The sequence below is a fragment of the Otolemur garnettii genome, unplaced genomic scaffold, assembly GCF_000181295.1.
Source record: "Otolemur garnettii isolate 467f Iridium unplaced genomic scaffold, OtoGar3 scaffold00008, whole genome shotgun sequence".
Lineage (NCBI taxonomy): Eukaryota > Metazoa > Chordata > Mammalia > Primates > Galagidae > Otolemur > Otolemur garnettii.
Genome location: NW_003852403.1, coordinates 13,595,257 through 13,609,192, shown reverse-complemented (window position 1 = coordinate 13,609,192; position 13,936 = coordinate 13,595,257). Strand labels below are relative to the sequence as shown.

General features: G+C 52.3%; 1 protein-coding gene across 1 annotated transcript in view; it reads left to right on the top strand.

The window, feature by feature from the left end:
* The first annotated feature begins 2,554 nt into the window (after positions 1-2,554).
* The window catches only part of CHST3 (carbohydrate sulfotransferase 3), a 46,323-nt gene continuing 34,941 nt past the window's right edge, over positions 2,555-13,936 (top strand). Inside the window, exon 1 of the mRNA XM_003783581.3 lies at positions 2,555-2,599. The gene's annotated coding sequence lies outside the window, so the exon portion shown is untranslated. The remainder of the gene's footprint in view (positions 2,600-13,936) is intronic.

Genomic DNA, 13,936 nt, shown 5'->3' with positions numbered 1-13,936 from the left:
TGCCTGGTGTCCCCTGGAGGTGTACCTGTCCACTAGCCTTACCCACCCAGCCACATATCATGTGTCTGTCTTTTCCAGACAGAGGGTGGAACTAAGGCTTGTTACCTCTGTAAGTCCTAGGATTCAGTAAGTGTTCAACAAGGCTTGGGTGAACACAGGAATTTCTCAGTGATCACCCGTGCTCCACTTTCTCCTTCCTCCAACAACAGCTCAGAGTCCTATAGGCTTTAATATAGTGATTTTCAACCAGTATGCCCCAGCACACTGGTGTGTTTTGAGAGGATCTTAGGTGTGCCACAAAAAATTTTTAAAGATCATTAATTAAATTATTTTCCAAAGAAGTTCAAAGTACAGTAAATATATTCTTCTTTTTCCTCCTTTTTATTCAGTCAGCATAATTTAAGTGGGCTGCAGAAAGTTTAACTATAGGTTCAAGTGTACTGTGAGATTAAAAAGGTTGAAAAGCACTCCTTTAATATGATGGCAACATAGTTCTGGCTTTTGACCTTTGTATTCCCTGAAGTGAATCATCATGTTTTGGTAATAAAATCCAAGACTCCCAGTAGGAAAGTCTCCCTTGTAAGGCCAGCAGGTACAGTTAAATGTACCTTCTTGATAAATCTGTGAGGCTGAAAGGGCAGCCCTCCCTTCTGAAAAGAGGCTGTGGAGTCTGGAGGAACCCATGTGCAGACGTACCCTCACTGAAAACCTGTCTGAGAGCACGAAGACTGATTTCAAGACAGAGGCAGCCGGTGAAGTGAGGTGAGGGCAACTAGGCCTGTGTTCGATGCAGAGAGAGAGATTCTGGAAGTTTGTCAAGGCGGTGAAATGGGATCTAAATTCTCACCAAATGTCTGGTTCCCTATAACCAGTCACAGAACTGTTAGTAATAGGGCCAAAGCACCCCATCAAGTTTTTCTGCTAAAAGAGAAACCAAGATCACACATCATAGTCAGGAGTACTTTGCCTGAGCCCCCTTCCTGGGCAGCCTTGGTGGAAGTTTCCCGGTCTGCACTCAGGTAATGAACAGGGACCACTAAGTCCCACCGCTTAGAGGCCCAGCTCCTGGGAAGGCTGCCTCTGCTCAGGTCTATTTGGTTCTTTATAGGCTGCCTGAAGCCTGTCTGTTCTCTCTTTTGGCATCTGTAAATGTTGAAGATGACAGAGGGAGGCCAAGCGCAGATGTTGAGGTTTTCCCTTTTATTTTGGGTTGTCCTGCTTCTCCTCTACAGGAACTCACTTATTGTGTCTAAACCCCATACCATCCTATTCAATGTCAAGACCACTGTCTTAGAGAGGCCTGACTTCGCTCAGGATGTGAATTACTCATAAGTCCCAGGAGGAAAGTCCCAAGAGCAGAATGCAAGCCATTCTCACGTTTTCAGAGGCTTGGCCATCACCAGGATTTGGACAAACAACTGGGAGGTTCGGTCTGGGTTCTGGTTCTGAGCCCTTTACCTCGCGAAGCTATCATCACCCCAGAGCCAGCGCTGCCCAGTGGGCCACTGCCCCACCCCCTAGCCAGAGACGCCATCTCTCTAGGATGGTCCGAAGATAATGCCAAGAGGCTCTGGCTGCCCGGAGAGAACCATACTTCCTCCTGCTTCCCAGGTCCTGCATTCCGGGATCCCTGGACTGCCTGGCCGCAGAAGAAAGCGCAGAAGGCAGAAGGGTGACCTGTTGCCACCCGGGGAGAGGGTGCTGTGCTCTTTGGAAACTAAGGGGCCAGGCATTTAGTGCCCTTGCCCTAAGGCAGGGCAGGAAGATCCTCCCCGAGGCCACGATAACGGAAACCTGCGCTCCCAGAGGGTTCTCCCAGGCCAGTGGGGTGGGGGTTCGCTGACGGCCTGGGGTCTCTGGAGGGGTGAAGCCGCGGGGATCACGGCGCGGCCTCCTTCCCCTCCCTGAGGATGGGAGCTCCTCCTGGCCTTGCTGGGAGCGGGTGGGGATCCCAGCGACCCCAAGCGAGTCCCAGAGGACTGGCGGGCCGAGGTGCAGCGCCCGGAACAAAGGCCTACAGAGGGGTCCTGGAGAGAGCGGCTCCCCGGGGGCGGGTCCCGGTCCCCTCCCCCTCGGCTCCTCCTCCTCCCCTTCCTCCCCCAGAGGCCCGGCCGGCGCGCAGCTTGAGCAGCGCCAACTTCGCCAACTGTTCCTAAGTTGCCGGGCGCGCAGTGGTGGGAGTTGGGTGGGGTGAGGAAGAGGAGGAGGAGGAGGAAGAGGAGGGCTCCCCGGGCGCCTTGGACGCGATTCAGGAATCCGCTGCCGCTGCCGCCACAGTCGCGGGCGGCTCTCAGGCTCGGGCCGGAGAGGGAGGGCGCCAGGCAGGACCGCTCGCTCGCTCGCTCGCTGCGCAGGCAGGACGGCGCCCGTCTGGCGCCGCTTCCAGCCCCGCGTGTCGACCGGCCGGGCCGCGCCTCCCTCCCTCCCTCCCCGCTGCCGCCCCCGGCGAGGGCGCAGAGCCCAGGCCGCGCAGGAGCGGGGGTCGCTTTTGCCGGGATCTTCCGAGACAAGGACGAAGTTGCAAGCGGATGCTGCCCGCGCCCGACCCCAGCCACGGAGGGGCAGATCCGCCTGCGCCGGAGGAGGCTCGGCGGCCGGGGTAAGTGGGGCGCTGGCGTCCCGGAACCGCCTCCCAGGCCTGGGGGAGGCCGCCCGGCCGTGCGCCCCTCGCCTTCCGCGTCCCGGCGCGCGCGCCAAACTTCAGGGGAAGAAGGGGGCTAAGCGGAGGATGGGAGAGGGAGTTCAGTCTCGGGGAAAACCCCACGGCGACACTCACAACCCGCCGCACCCAGATTCACACCTGCCACACACACATCGCTCGTCACCGCTCGAGCCCCAGACACACCGCGCGTACGGATCTGAGCACGCGCCACACCTCAAGCCGCAGGGCGCAAGCCGCAGAGCGAAACGCACATTCCTGGCAGCGCGGGGGTTTTGGCCTTTAAACCAGGCACGTCGCTATGCCCCTCACATAAATCGCTTGTCTTTGTCTGCTGTCCCCGCAGCCCCCCAGAGAGGAGAACACTCCTGCCTCAGGGCAGCGGGAGGGGAAGGGTTTCCTGTTCTTTGGAAAGTCGTGGCCGGGACCCCGAACCCGAGGAGCGGGGAGGAGGAAAGCAGACACTGCAGTCAGTTCTCGGGGTTCAGCAAGCAGGGCGGATTTGGGGTGGAAACTCGGTGTCTGGGTGATGTGTCTGGGTGTGTGCTGCCCTTCCGGAGGCGAGGCAGGGGAGGAGGGAGTGATTCATAAACTCAGACCCGGCGCTCTGGGGTCTGGGAACAGAGTGGAGAAGGCTGGCAGGTCCGTGTCTTGCTGGACAGCGGGGTGGTGCCGGTGACAGGGTCTTTGGGAGAAGCAGAGACCCTCCCCCCAGCGGATGTGCTTCCTCAGAGGGACTTCCAGGGAGACCTTGTGAGGCGATTCCAGCCTTTGCAGCGTGGGGTGTGCATGTATAAGAGAAGATGGGGGAATTTTAAGCCTCAAAGGTCAGGGAGAAACCATGGCATTCCCAAAGCCTTATTTATTTTACTAGCTTCTGAAGTTGTGTTTGGTTTCTGATGTTTGGTGTCCTGGGGCCCTAGGTGCACCAGGGATTTTCTGGGACCTAGCATAGCACCGGGCACAGTGAGTACTCCATAAGTAGTTGTGTAATGAATAGTGTGACCAATAATTAATATTTATTATGGACTCACTAAGAGCCAAGCCCAGTGGGCCTCAGTGGGGTTGGTCTTCCCACAGAAGAGACCCCGAGTAGCTACAGGGAGCCCTACCTGATCTGTTTGGGTAAGTGGCCCAAACAGCATGTTCCACTGTGTGCCTGGGCACTGGGAACTTAAGCCGTGTCATCTGCCTCTGTCTTCTGTCCCCCTAAGGGGGCAGCAGGAAAAGTTCCATTTCTGTATCTGTCCAAGCTGGGAATGGTGTGGGTTTGGTAGATGGTGTGCTGTTTGGCAGATTCAGTGGGGTCTCAGTTCAAAAATAACTTTAAACTGTAGCAGAGAGGAGTTAGTTCCATTAGCCCTCCCATCCCCTGATTGCAAGAGGGAGAGGTCGGTAAGTGGAAAAAGAGATGGGCCAGGCTGGGGGGCAAGCACTGAGAGTAGAGGGGACGTGGGAGCATGTGGGGTTGCGGGGTGTCTGCTTTTGTTCCTGGCTCCTTCTGGCCTGGCTAGAGATGGGTCTCATGAAGGGTCTAGGAGCAGTGTCTGCCAGCAGACTGGCTCTCTGGTGGCAGCAGGTGGAGGGGTAGTCACAGTGCCTGAACTGAGTATTGGTAGGGATTCTTCCGCACCAGTTGGTGTGCATTTCCCAGAGGAGCAGAAACACCCATGTGCCTAAAACTTGATTGCCAGTAGTCTCATGATTGGGAGCACACAGAGACATGGGGGCCTCCTGGGCATTCTCCACTCATTCCCCCTTGTGAAGAGCTCTGACTAGGTTCAGTGTGCATTTCAGACTTTTAAATGCTGAAGTTAGCAAAGGCAAGGACTGTGGCCCTAGGTCAGAGAAGGGGTGATCTAGGCATGGCCACCCCCAATTTCAGGTGAAACACTACATCCAGTCCCTTCCCCATAGGTCCTCTCCCCCTTCCTTATGCCTTCTGTGAATCAGGACCCCTACATACACAATCTCTTTAAGCCATTACATCCTGGTGAGATTACTATTTCATCTCCATTTTACAGATCAGGAAACTGAGGATCAGGAAAGTTAGGTGACTTTTTTAAGGTCACATAGATGGTGAGAAATAAAGCCAGAATTTGAACCTAGATTGTCTGACTCCAGAACCCATGCTCTCTCCACTATGCCAGGCTGTCTGTAAGGTCCCTACTGGTTCTCCATGGCAACAAGGAAACAACACTGATTCCGTTTACTAACATGGTCCTGGGGGCTCTGACTGCATTATTCTTTTTCCACACACTCCCCTGAGCTGGGTTATACCATAGGCCATGGGAATCAAAGGCTGGGTGGTACCAGGCTGTGGGAGCCTTCTATGTGGATCTGGAGTCAGGAAACAGTGAAAGGTTCGGGAGTGAATTCAGGGAGAGAGGTGCAGTAACTCCAGTGAGAAATGATTTGCTGCTTATCTGAGACCTGGAGATAAAGCTGCCAATTATAGCCATATCTTGTGTAGAGAAGAAATTGCCAGGTAAATGGAAATATCCTTAAATGAATTACTGTATTCCTTTTCCTTTTTGGCCTTCCGTACATTAATATATTACCAGGGGAAATCCGCCCTCCTCCCCGTCACTTCCCCTTGCCACTTAACTGGTAAATATAAAGGGTCATCCCTCTGGGTGGTGCCTAAGGCTCAGTGAGTAAGGGCACTGGCCACATATACTGAGGCTTCGGATTCAAACCCGGCCCAGGCCAGCTAAAACAACAATGACAACTGCAATAACAACAAAAATAGCTAGGCGTTGTGGTGGGCACCAGTAGTCCCAGCTACTTGGGAGGCTGAAGCAAGAGAACCGCTTGAGCCCAAGAGTTTGAGGGTGCTGTGAGCTGTAACGCCACAGCCCTCCACCCAAGGTGACTCTGTCTCAAAAAAAAACACCATGGGGTGGTACCTGTGGCTCAGCTGGTCAGGCACTGGCCCCATATACCGAGGGTGATGGGTTCAAACCTAGCCCCGGTCAAACTGAAAAAAATAGCTGGGCGTTGTGGCAGACGCCTGTGGTCCCAGCTGCTTAGGAGCTGAGGCAAGAGAATCGCCTAAGCCCAGGAGTTGGAGGTTGCTGTGAGCTGTGTGACACCACGGCAATAAGGTGAGACTCTGTCTCAAAAAAAAAGAGCCAAAAAACAACAAAAATGGGTCATCCCACCCCCATCATGTGCTCTGGAGAGCTGGACCTTAGTGTTGTCTAGTCCACATTAAGAGACAGATAGGGTGGAGTTGGGGTGCCCACTTTGATAGATGAAGAGATGGGGCCTGGAGAGGTGCTGTTCATGGCCAAGCTTCTGAAGCCAGGGAGCTGTAGCTGTTCTGCCTTCAGGATACCCCTATCGTTTAGTCTAGGTGTTTGTTTGTTTGTTTGTTTGTTAATTGTTCGTTTTTGTTTTAAGAGAGAGGATCTCATTCTTTTACCCTGGCGGGAGTGCAGTGGTACCATCATGGCTCACTGCAGCCTTGAACTCCTGGGCTCCTGAGTAGCTGGACTTCAGGCGGGTCTCACCATGCCCAGCTAATGTTTTTTAAATTGTTTTAGGGATAGGGATTTTGATATATTGCCCAGCCTGTTCTCCAACTCTTAGTCTCAGGTGGCTTCCCACCTCAGCCTCCCAAAGTGCTGGGATTACAGCATGAGCCACCATGCCAGGACCACCTCCAGTCCTCCAAGGAGTATCCACCCTGCTGGGGCAAGGTCCTCTCTGCTCCACCCACCCCCATCTCTGCCCCAAGAGCTGCTAACCCATAGTCATAGCAGGGGAAAGGCTGGCACCTCTAAAAGGAAGTAAGGGGCACTGGATGAGTATTGCCCTGCTGGTCGCTGCCCACTTCCACAGGAAGCCCAAGGTTCCAGAGCCTTTGCAGGGCTAAGTTGCAAAGATACCAGAGCCCTCTCCCTCTCCATTGTAGAATGGGTGTGCTGGCCGGATGGAAGTTAAGAAACTAGGTGTGAGGATATGCCAGTCCACTTGCAGGGCAGGGGCTTCGTACCACCGGCTCTGCCTCAGTCCCTGACACACAGGCAGTACACGTGGGAGATCTTGGGACCAGTGTCAGGTGATGGGTGAAGTCCAGGGAGGGGCTGTGAGTGTCTCTGCTGAGAAATGGTAGAGCAGGAGGTGCTGTGTGGGGACACTCAGAGAGGTCTCTGGCTTTGGAGAAGTCAAGCAGCTGGAGAGGGAACAGTTCTCCTTTTCATTCCTTAAACAGAAGTGATACTTTCCACCTTTTCTTCTCTGAGGCCTAAAGAGATGATAGAATGCTGCTAGTCTCAGCCGGGGCATGTGGATTCCACAGCTGGGTGTGGGCAGGCCTAGACAGTTAGCTTTGTGCTTGAGGGTGGACACACTTCAGCCTCCTGTCTCCATTGCCCCAAATCTGGCCAGTTGCTCCTAGGGCCTGGCCAGTGTGAAGGGAGGAGGCAGGCCTCCTCTGACCACCAGTAACTTCAGGCCTCCTATTCCAATCTCCCCCCTACTGCCCTGCCCTGGCCTCCTAATAAAGATGGCTGTGTGCTGAGGGACTGTGGGTTTCTCTGGGCTCTGGGAAATTTATCACTGGGGTTCCGGAGGACTCTATGAAAACGATTTGGAGGAAAAGTGTGGAAAGTAAACAAGCCAGTTCCCAGCTCAGCCTTTCCTGAATGCCACAAGTAAACAACCACCTTGGAAGCCAACTTGGGATGTTCTTATTTGGCCTCCCTTGGTTACACCTGCCCCCTTCCTGCCCAGCCCCTCCTCCTTGACTTTGGGAGCCTCAAAAGTCAGGAACACACCCTGTGCAGCCAGTCCTTGTGCTGCAGGGACGCTGGTAGCCGCGGGCAGGAAGAACATGTGTGTGGGAGAGAAGCTTACTGGGGGTCCCAGCTCAGCCCTGCTCCATCTGAGTAAGTCTAAAACCCCTGCGCTCCCCAGTGGGCAGATGGTGATTTCTTGGTTGGTTGGTGAGTTGAACTTTGATGGTGGAGACCAGTGGGGCTTTTTTCCAGTTCTGTGGCATTTAAGAAGCTTTGTGTCTTAAACATTGCTTTAGGGTAGATGGGCCAATGCCAATTTTCTCATCATATCTCCCCAAGGTGGGACCGACCTATGAAGAAATGCTCAAAAACCATATATTCCTTTTCTTTCTAGGCTTCCTGGACTAAAAGGTCAAGTTTCTTTACTCTTGGCACCAGTCATATCAGCTCGGGGCAGTGGTGGTGTAGGGTCACACCAGTGATTTTGAGAAACTCAGCACTATTGTAATTAACAGAGTCTGTGGGATAGGAAGCAAATTCTCAGTCCCCTGAATTCAGTTTATTTGATGACTGACTCCAAAAACCCAGCAATGAGGAGGGAGAACTGGGTAGGGGTCGGCAGCAGAGGGAACCCACCTCATAGCCAGGGAGTGGCTTCTTATTATGTGTGGCTGTGCTGAGCTAGACCTGCAAACTCCTACACCTCTGGGATCTGGAGAGTAGGGCACTACTGGAAGGTTCTCGGTCCCATTACTTTGCCCTGATGCTTCCAGGCTGCTAGAGTGGGGGTTGTGGGGCAAGTGCTACATATGCAGCAGCCTTGGTGGGAGAAGGGCTGGTGGGCAGGGCTGCACATCCACATATTCACAGACCAGCACATGCATCGCTGGGCAGAGATGCACACACGCATATTCAGATATATCCCCCCACACACAAATATTTTAGTAAACAACCAGCATATTACAGATACACACCCACACAACCACTACAGGCCCAAGTGTGTGTACACAAATACATAACGCTTATTTGGTTTCTTGTTTGTTTGTTTTTGTTGTTGTTGTTGGGGTTTTTTTTGGTTTTTTTAAGACTCATTCGCTTGCCCTGGGGTTTAGTGCTGTGGCATCATAGCTCACAGCAACCTCAAACTCTTGGGCTCAAGAGATCCTTTTGTCTCAATCTCCCAAACAGCTGGGACTACAGGCACCCACCATAATACCCAGGTGGTTTTTCTATTTTTAGCAGAGACGGGATCTTCCCTTGCTCAGGCAGGTCTTGAACTCCTTAGCTCAGGCGGGTTTTGAACTCCTCTGAGCTCAGACACTCCACCAGGAGTGCAGGACGCACTTATGGGAAAGGCAAATTCTGTAGTGGTTTAAAGCATTGATTCTAAAGCCAAAACGAGGTACTGCTTAGGAGCTTTGTGGTCCTGGGCAAGTTACTTAACCTCTCTAGGATATAGTTTCCAAATCTGTATGAAGGGATGGTAATAGTAACCTACTTGGGCACAATGTTGCTAGTGAGCTAATATACGTAAGTAGTTTAGAAGTGTGTCCACTTGTAGTGAGAGTTATCTATCCACCACACATTCTCTGCCCCAGCTGATCAGAGGCTCAAGTGTACAAGGCTTCCCAGGGACATCCACAGACTTGTTAGTGAATGGGATCAGTCATTTTGCACTTTCTGAGCCCCTATTCTCCAGGATGTATGGCATTTTCTGTCTCTAATTAGAATTTGTTGGAAAGATAATCTCCACTTCCCCAGGAAACTAATTATTTTAAAACAGTATGGGTGCTAAGTCCCCAAGAAAGGTATGATTCCTTTAGCAGCGGGGGTTTCAAGCCAGATTCCCTGGAGTCCAGAGTTCAGCAGGGACCCCTCAGAGGCCTGATGGGAGAGGGGCTCCAGACCCGTCTCCTGTTTAATCTGTTCTACATATTGGGCTTCTGAGAAAGGTTCTGATTCATAAGAAGGTGCCACTGCTTAGATGTTTGCAAACCACATCTATAGGTTGATCAGCTTCATGCTGTGTGTGTGCACATTCCTGTTCACACATGCCACACCAGCGCTGGCCTGTGCCTGTTCCAGCCCCAGCCCACACGGCTACCTGAGATTGGCCTGGGGCCCCGCCCACTCTCCCCCAGGTCCCTCCTCTCCAGCTGCCTCACCATCTGCAGGATTCTGGAAAGTGCTAACGTGTCTGAGCCAAAGCAGTGCTATCTGAGGAAATATTTTGGAAACAAACTGGGCCACACTCTGCCCCCCCACTCCCCATGACTGCACTGATTTTCAGGAAGGAATTTCACAACTCCAGCCACATGACAACTTGGCCACTTGGGCTGCAGTGTGGCTGCGGACGCCCCACTTTCCTCTGGAGACTTCCAGGGGCTTTTCAGAGAGACAGAAGCTGAAGACCTGTCCCGTCGGTTAAAGATAGATGTGTTCGAAGAGGCCCTGAGATTAGAAACCTAGAATCTGTGAGTGAGAAGAGGATGTCACCCTCCACAGAAGATGAAGAGTCAAAGTGGCTGTGACCACAAAGGTCAGGCACCCGTCTTATTTTTATTCTGAGAGATGCTATTTTTCTTTCACTTTTCTTTCTCCCATTGCATCTCGTGCAGCTGCCTGGGGATGGATTACACAGGAAATGACAGCTCAAGTGCCCAGCACTGTCCCAAGTGCCTTTGGGGCACCATCTACTCACTGAACTCTCTCTGGAAGCTCCTGAGGTAGCTCCCCTTTTTACTGCCATTTTACAGATGAGAAGGCAGAGCCAGTAAGGCTGGATGAATTGCTGATGTCCCAGGATGGTGGGGAGAAAGCCAGGCCTGAACCCCGTGGCTAGTTCCAGAGTCTATGCTTTCAGCGTTGCTGTGAAACCACCTGTGTGTGTGTCTGTCCTTCTGTGGCTGCTTAGAGAGAAAAGGCACACTCAGGCACTCATTTCAGAACCATCACCAGGGTGTGCCACTGGGTTCTGGCTAGGAAGCTCTGGGGAGGCTGGCACTGCCCAACCCTTTGTGGGCACTGTGAGTGGAAGGGTGGCCTGGGCAGGGCATTTCAGATCGTACAGCTGCCTCTTCCAAGGGCCTTGTCTGGGCTTGATTTTGCAGCTGTCTGCTCTGACCTGGTCTCAGGGAAATGGTTCAGATGGCAGGAGGCATGGTCTGAGTTAGCAAGGGGAACTGGCCCATGGGAGGCCTTTGTATCCCCAGTAGTTATTCCAGCAAGACAGAAGCCCCACCCAGGGAAGCACAGGCTTGGGATGCTGAGTGGCTTCCATGGGCCTTGTGGGTTTCAGTGAGTATTTCTTCCCCAGCTTCTTCCCTCCTTAGTCCTCACCTGGATTCTGTGCCCCAAGTTCCCAACTGTCCTCATTTCCAAATGTACACACCCTGCTCTCTGTAGCCTTTCCAGCTGCCAAGGACATTCCCTCCTCCCTTCTTTTCCGCTCAACTTGGATGTCATCTCCTGAAAGCCGGGTCAGTGGCCCTCCTGATGGCTGCCTGTGGGTCTGTGCCATTAAATTTTACCAGCTCTATTGGGATTGCCTGTTCAGTGGCCTGTGGTCTCTACCACAGTGTTTTTCAACCTTTCTTATCTCACAACACACTTGAACCTATAGTTGAACTTCCACGGCACACTTAAATTACATTGATCAAAAAAAAAGTGAAAAAAAATATATACTTACTATGCTTTGAACTTCTTTGGAGAATAATTTAATTAATGATCTTTAAAAATTTTTGTAGCACACTTAAGATCCTTTCATGGCACACCAGTGTGCTGCAGTGCACCTGTTGAAAAACCACTGCTCTCCCGGGTAATGAACTCTGCCAGGGCAGGACAGCATCTGCCTGGTCACATTAGTGTCCCCGTGCTCAGCACAGCCCGGGGCATGCAGTGAGGGCTCATACCTGGTAGTGAGAGGAGCAAAAACAGATGCGAGGCAGGATCCCCTGGGGCTGCCGGCTGGGAAGGTGGGACAGTCCCAGTTCGGGAAGCTCCTTCAGGGGTCAGGATGGTGGGAGTCACAGTGAGTGGGAGGATGGCTAGCATAGGCCATGGAGGGGATGGGGAGAGCAGAACCCCTTGGCTACTAGGCTGGGATCCTGCAGTTGGGCCCGAAACTATCTGAGAGGCCCCCCAGTCCTGTCCCTTAGTGTTTGTCCATGGAAATGCCTTTGAATTACAAGATTTGGGCCCATTACTCAACCCCACCAGCAGTCCTGTCCCTTAGTGTTTGTCCATGGAAATGCCTTTGAATTACAAGACTTGGGCCCACTACTCAACCCCACCAGCAGTCCTGTCCCTTTTGTAGACATCTGTTCAACCTCTTCAGGGTCTAGTCCCCAAACACAGATAACAGAGGCCACCTATGGCTGAGTGGTTTCCTCTGAGCAGAGAGAAGGAAGCTGACTCCCCAGGGGGTAGAGCGGAACATTCTGTGGGTCCAGCTGCACCCCTCAAGCCATGTTCACAGAAGTAGTGCGCCCCAGGCCTGTATGGTATCTCACGCCTGTAATCCAGCACTCTGGGAGGCTGAGGCGGGTAGATAGCTTGAGCTCATGCTTTTGAGACCAACCTGAGCAAGAGCGAGACCCCATCCCTAAAAACTAGCCAGATGTTGTGGGGGGTACCTATAGTCCCAGCTACTTAGGAGGCTGAGGCAAGAGGATTGCTTGAGCCCAGGAGTTTGAGGTTGCTGAGGGCTGTGATACCATGGTACTCTACTGGGGGCAAGAAAGTGAGACTCTGTCTCAAAAAAAAAAAGTAGTGGGGCCTAGAGTGCATTACTTGTGCACCTGTTCATGACTGACACTGTGCAGGCATGACAGGAAGCACTTTCAGCCTAGAAGAAGAGAGGAGACCTACCAGTAACCACCTTTGAGTCCACCATGGTGAGTCCACTGTGGTGGGCATGGGGGAAGACGTGGGAAGGTTTCCTGGAGGATGTAGGCATTCCAACACATGCAGGGAAGCTGCACAAAGGCCTGGAGATGGGAAAGTTCAGATGGAAGGCAGGGACTTGTGAGGAGTCTGGTAGGACTGAACTGTAATGTGTAGACTGCACAAAAAGAGGGAAAGATAAGGTGGGAGTTTTGGTTTCATTGCAGGCTTTAGAGCTGGGCTACCTGCATGGGAATCCCTACTCCCCACTCACTGGCTGTGTGACCATGGGCAAGTTGCTTAACCTCTCTGTGCCTCAGTTTTTTTACTAATGATACCCACCATGTCGGGGAGTGATAAGAGAGAAAAAAATTGTATTTCTATACAGGCATTTAGAGCAGTGCCTAGCATATAGTCAACATCAAAAAGAGGGAGCTATTATTGAGATATATTTTAATGCAGCTTGAAGAATAAATTGAAGTCAAATCACAGAGGCCCTGGAATATCATGCTTTCCACTTTCCACACTTGCTGTGTGCCAAGTGCTTTACAGTCATTCCCACCAAGCCCTACACAACCCAGCAATGTTGTTCCTAATGTCTCCATTTTACAAATGAGGAAACTGAGGCTCTCTGCCCATGGTCACTTAGTCGTAGGGCAGTAATGACACTCATATTGGCTGCCACTGGAGTCTTCTCTCAAAGTGGGGATTGGAGATACATGGCAGGGGCAGCCTGGGACATGGCCTGGGCTGGGGCCGCAGCCAGAAACAGGACAGGGATGTTGTAGCCAGGGGTCCCTGGGCCAGGAAGGGCAGCTCACAGCTACCCACAGCACACAGCTCACCATTCATAGCCCAGTGGCAACCCATTGAGTCATTTAGGGAAAACATGACATCACCGAGTCTTTTACTGTCTGCCGCCCACCTGCCGTCTGCCCTCTGTGGTTCTTCCGATGACCTCAGTGCCCAGAACCCTATAAGGGGACTTATACCCCGGGAAGCAGCCAAGTCAGCCCCCCTCATCCCTCTGGGACCCATATGCCACACTGCTGAGCAGAAGCTTCTGGAAGTGGTGATGGACCCTCCAAAAGGGCTTCCATGCCAAGCTCCTAACTAGAATTCTAAGCAAGAAGGGGATGGCTCAGGACCCTGTGTTTTTTTTTTTTAGAGACAGAGTCTCACTTTGTCACCCTCAGTAGAGTGCAGTGGCATCACAGCTCACAACAACCTCCAGCTCTTGGGCTTAGGCGATTCTCTTGCCTCCGCCTCCCAAGTAGGTGGAACTACAAGCACCCGCCACGACGCTCAGCTATTTTTTGTTGCAGTTTGACCGGGGCTGGGTTTGAACCTGCCATCCTCAGTATATGGGGCCTGTGCCTACCAACTGAGCCCCAGGCGCCACCCTCCTGTGCTGAGTTTTAAGAGTTGCTTTTCTGAGACATTGGTGGCTGCTGTTCTGTTGGAAACACTTGTAAAAAGCAAAGACTGATTGAGCTATGTGCTTCGCACTATGCCATGTCCTAGAGGGGTTCAGAGACTGATAAACAGGCCCCACCTCCCTGGGGACGAAGTTGAGTGTCAGAATGTTCTTCATGTACTTTATTTGCATTAATCTGATTGCATAAAGTCTCTCTCTCTTTTTTTTTTT